Source organism: Argiope bruennichi, chromosome 2 (genome assembly GCF_947563725.1).
Source record: "Argiope bruennichi chromosome 2, qqArgBrue1.1, whole genome shotgun sequence".
Taxonomy (NCBI): Eukaryota; Metazoa; Arthropoda; class Arachnida; order Araneae; family Araneidae; genus Argiope; species Argiope bruennichi.
Window position 1 is genome coordinate 8,611,928 of NC_079152.1, and position 5,470 is coordinate 8,617,397.

The 5,470-nt window shown below is 31.4% G+C and overlaps 1 long non-coding RNA gene across 1 annotated transcript; it reads left to right on the forward strand.

Moving 5' to 3' along the window:
- The first annotated feature begins 272 nt into the window (after positions 1 to 272).
- LOC129961722 (uncharacterized) lies at positions 273 to 2,987 on the forward strand. The gene is made up of 3 exons (XR_008783817.1): positions 273 to 1,781; positions 1,993 to 2,072; positions 2,168 to 2,987. It is a non-coding gene; the product is annotated as an uncharacterized LOC129961722 (long non-coding RNA).
- The last annotated feature ends 2,483 nt before the right edge of the window (positions 2,988 to 5,470 follow it).

A 5,470-nucleotide genomic window follows, 5' to 3' on the forward strand; every position in this document is an offset into this window, starting at 1 on the left:
GAATATTTTTACCTTTAAAATAATATTTCAAAAGCAGTAGACATTTCCCCATTCCTTAATTTCTCTAATCTTCAAATGGCAGAAAATTGGAAATCATTTTAACTAGGTTCAAAATTGGTTACACCCGATTCATCCAACATCTGCTGCTGGCTGAACCTTATTGTTCTGTTTCAAAGTGTTCAACGTCTACAGGATGTCCATTATTAGCTTCACAGCGTCGAACATTTTTTCAGATGTCTAGCTCCAATGTGAAAGAGTTGGTTTCGAAAACTGTTAGCCTTTTTAATTTTTCTAAAAATAATATATACAGACTCTTAAAAACACAGCATGGTGGACTTTACAAAAACTGATACTTATTAGAGGAAGCACTGACTGTAGTTGTCGAGAAATAACCAATATTTGATGCTGAAATCTATAACAGACAACTATTTATTAGGGAACTTGGAATCCATGATTAATAGATTGAAAGTCTTTCAAAAACATTTGAATTCTTTGAGAAGAATACGTTTTTGGGTGCATTGACATCTGGGTTGTTTTTTGGAACCGTAGAGAAGCGAGATGCTCTGAGCTGAAAAACAATCACTAATCAGACTGAAAGTGGTTGATTGGCAATAAAATGGTTCATCATGGATCTTATTTAATGTCTAGAGAGCTCGGTTTTGAAACTGGAGCCAAATCGGCTCAAACTGTAGCTCAATTTTCTGTACATGTCTTGAGAAAGTAATTAATCTCATTCGGTTACTCTTGCACTCAGTGGCAAATGGAGAGGGTCACCTCTCTGCTCACACATGAACAGTGGTGAATTGTCCAGCCTGAAGCTGTGAAGATAGTTGGAAAAATCGTCAGGCATTGTATTGTATGGGAAAGAATTTTCCTCTGACCAACCTGCTGGTTGGAGGGAAACTTGGCGGATTATACTGTGAGTAAACCAATAATTAACATCTTTATCCCGTGCTATTCGCCAACGCTCGATGAGGTTTTTCAGAAGACCGGCTTATAGGGGAGATTTTAATTTCGTTGAAGGCAATAGACCCCTTCGTTAAATCAGCAGTGGATTTTCTTGACTCGTTTTCAAAGAAGCCTGAATGATCATTGGTCCAATAAAACTTGGTGGATTCTCTAGTGATCAAGAAGTTGATGAAACTTCTCTTGTCATTCTGTTCTGGGCGGATGTTATAATGATGGCTTTATTATCAGTGAAGATTTTTCTGTTTTGGTTATATGGCAACGATTTTGTGTGATTTGCATCTTCCTTAAAAGTTCTGCATGAAAAACTCTTCCTGTTTTTTAGTTTTGCTGATCATTGGTAGCGGATGGTATTTTTAATCTCGCAAAAGGCGGCACCGACTCCATTGAAAATTTTGGAGCCATCAATTTAAATTCCATCAGACTGTGCGAAATGACCTCTATCGACTATTGAGATCGTTTGCGTTATAGAGGTTTAAGGACGGGTGTGTTGTCCAGAATAAAATATTCTTTAATTACGCAGATGAAAAACTTTGAATTTTGAAATTTTGTCTCGATCTATGTAGAGTGTCAACTCTAACTTGTTGAAGTTTCTAGTGCAATGGAGGTATTCTACGAATGATCTGCAGAGTCGATGTTGGAGTAGTCTTGAAAGCTCCCGACATTTCCAGGAAAACTTGACATTGATTGAAGAGGTCATTCGTCAACACACAGAACTGCGCCGTTATAGAAACTCTGCGAGCCTTCTCATTTTGTTCTCCTGAAACAGAGCTTTCTGGGATACTGAAAAATTTCCTATTTTGGAATAGGCTCTGGTAAGTGAACCTGATTATTAATGCGCAATTTTATTAAATTACTTTCTATTGTTTGTTGTATATTTTCCATTCCCCCCCCTTAATTTCCAGCAACAAGATCATGGCATGGAAGTCCTCCCTTACTTTAAAGATTTTCCCAGAGGTTTAGTGCTTAATCAACTATTTTGCCTGCTATAAGTTCATGCTAATTTGAAGTCGATTTTTTTTCCAGATTGCATGTTCGACGCCGAGATGAAAATGTTGTGGGATTTTGCCAATTATGAAAGAAATGCGATTGCTCTACAACAGGAAGTAAGTTTTGATTCATTGATAGTAATAAGGAATTTAGCTATATATTGATTTTAAATGGATCTGAGAAAGTATTAACTTTGATATTTTTTATGCAGATAAAGAATTCCATGAAAGCCTTGTTTGACTTCATGTTCAGGTTGTCAATTCCATGAATTTTTGGAACCCTTCCATTTGGAAATGATTTGGTTTCGCATGCAATTTCTTGCGTAGGTGGCATCTGGAGTAGTTTCAACCAGTTGAAGATTTGATTTTGGAGGAAAAGGGAAGTTTGTCCAAAAAGTCTCGAACGGTCTTGTGACCCACCGCCCTTCTCCAGCGTGCTGAAATTCTGAAGATTGAGAGCTGAGAAAGGAGAAACACTTTTTTAACTCTTATTAGTTTAATTTCATAAATTTTTTTTTTAAATGCCTGTAGTCAAAACTCGTAGTTGTCGAATAAGTGGCTCCATTCATGCGAGACTATAATTTTTATTTTTAAAGAAATATGTACAAAGATTTGAAGTGTTGGATGTAAATACAGAAATCTTGAAACTAATTTTGTTCATATTAAAATTTTAAATGTGCATTCATCTTGAAATCATGATTTAGTAAGAATAAAATGAGTGTTTCGCATGTCTAATGAGTATCTGATCGGCACTTACAGTAGGGAACAAAAAACCGATCATCTGCACATGGAGAAGTTGCCAGTAAAACAATGCGATACGGAAACGAATATATCAAACTATGTTCCTGAAAAAATTTCTTGGTAAATAACTATTGTCAGATGTATGTAATGTGTTAAGTTAAAAGCCTTGAAATAATTCTGCGATTTTGCAATCAATATTTTGTTGCAATAAAAGAATAAAACAAAATTGATTATTAATAAGCGATAATCACAGCGTATTGCATCTGCGAATGGACAATGCGAAATCAGTAATAAAATACATTGTCTTGCTTTTCTTCATGATTCTTTTAATATTTTACAAATTGCCTTGTGTTTTCTGCACTTCAGGAAATTGTATTTATCTATTTAAATGCTTAAAAATCTTTTTATTATAATCAATGGTTCCAGTTTTTTTTGTTTTGTTTTTCAGAAGCTAAAAAATTATAACCTTTTTATAAAAATTCTATTTAAATATCTCTTTAAATCTTAAGTTTTAGACTTTCGCAATACGATCTGCATCAATATATTAATGTTCCACTAATTGCATCCATTTGAAGATTCTTTTTAAATGTACTTTTGAGTAAGTTCTTAATGTTTCGGAAATTAAATGAAAAGCTAATTTTTTTAGGTATCTTAATATTTGTAGGAAAAATATTTTATTAAATAGCTTAAAGTTAAATTTTCATTCTTTTCCCCTTTAATTTTTTTTCCGGCTTGGGATTCTTGATTGGTTCGGCCGGCCAACCATTCACGAATCGTCTGTATTTGAGAAAGCATTATTTGATCATCATGCCTGATCAGCATGGTGATCAATATGCTTTAAATGAACGGGTAACTTTAGCTTATATTTATAGCATGATTAATTTAAATTTCTTAAGTGTTTTTATGAATAATATATAGTTATTTATTTGTAGCAAAATATCGAATGGATGCAGTTAATAGGAATAGCTTTGAATACTCTTAAATGTCTTCTAATATTTTGAATTTTTTAATGCAGCAATTCCTCTAAACATTGTCGATTTGATATTTAGTGTTGCCATTTTTTAGTGTGCATGTCTTAATTAAAATGTGTATTAAGCTTTATTTAAAACTTCTGTTTATCTTGACTTATATTTGCTTATAAAGATTCGATTTTTTAATCGAATTTTCTTTCGCTTCCTACTGTGCTAAAGCTTTGAAGGTTAGTGCAGTTGTATTCTAATTAATATACTATTGCAACTTTGAGAGCTTAATAATTAGTAGAATTAAGATTTAATCCCATATCAGCGACTCCATCTGAAAGTAAATTTGAGAAAGGCTTTTAAAATACTATAGCATTTGCCTGAATGATTTATATATTAAAAACTAAAGTTGAAAATTAAAATTTTTAAAAATGTTTTTTCGTATGCAAATAAAGATTGTTTATTTTACGAATTTTTCTTTCTAAAAGTGTATGCAGATTTGTCTTATATTATAGCCTTTGTACTGAGTATTTCTCAAATGCATATGTATTTCACTTCCAGTGCTATAGCTTTCATGCTATCAATGTTTGTATCTGTCACAAATCTGTAAATAAACATTTATTTTTCTGTATTCTAGTTGTAATTATTTTTCAAATCGAATATCATGATTTAAGCAAGCTACTATAATGAACCAACTTGCATATTATTACTTGGAATATTTGCTCTTATGAATATATCTTGCATATTATAATTCCTTTACGATAAATGCAGAACCTGTTCATATATTCTGAACTAATCTAATATCTTCATTATTAACTGGTGCGTAAAATTATTGCATTTTAGATTTTATTCTTGATACTATACATCAGGATTTCTGTATTAATGCCTTTGTGAAGTTAATAATTTTTTTTCATAGTATCCTTAATCTCTAAATAGTCCATACCTGTATAAAGTAACAATCGAATAAAGCTGTAATTTACTTTTAAATAGTTCGAATGTGCTCAATTTCATAATCAGTCTCGACATTAGAAAGTTCAGAAAGTCAATGAATACAAATTTAGATAGATAAAGTTGTCAGGCAACTCGGACAAAAACCTGTAGAATCGTAATATATATTATCTAATGTGCTCAAAGTAGAAATTTTAATCACTGTCTTAGTTACTCTTTGACTTTAATGTTTCTGTAGATAAGTTCAATTTCTATCAAAATTGATAAACGAGAAAATATAATTACTTGGATGATAAAAAATTTCAAAATTCGACTCGTATTGAATTTTTCCAAAATTGCAAATTGTATTTTAGAATAAACGCAATATGAGCGAAAATAAAGTGGGAGGCCTTTCCTTATTTAAAAGTGACGATATGCAATGAAATTAGATTTATCGCAAAACTTGAGCTAAGTAACACTTGCTCTATTGATTCAGAGTAATTCTTATATCGGGGACATTTTTAGACGATTACTGTTTAGCTAATAAGAGTCGAATGCAAAAAACAATTTAAAAAAAAAGTGTAAATAGTGCAAATTCTTTTTGATGCGTGTTATAAAGTATGTTTAACTTTTTGTTTGAGTGATATTTCTAATGGTAAATAGTCATTCTTAATTATAAAATTTATTAACTGAATCATGAAAATTAACCTTGATAAACAATGTTCTTCAAATAATGCATGCATCTTAAATTTAATTACGAACAAATACAGAAAAGGTTTGATTTATCTTAATGTTAAATATCAATTAACTGATATTTAACATCGAATTGCAAACTACACAATTATTAGGAACTTTATTTTAAAGGCTGAAACATTTGAACCAGTAGGT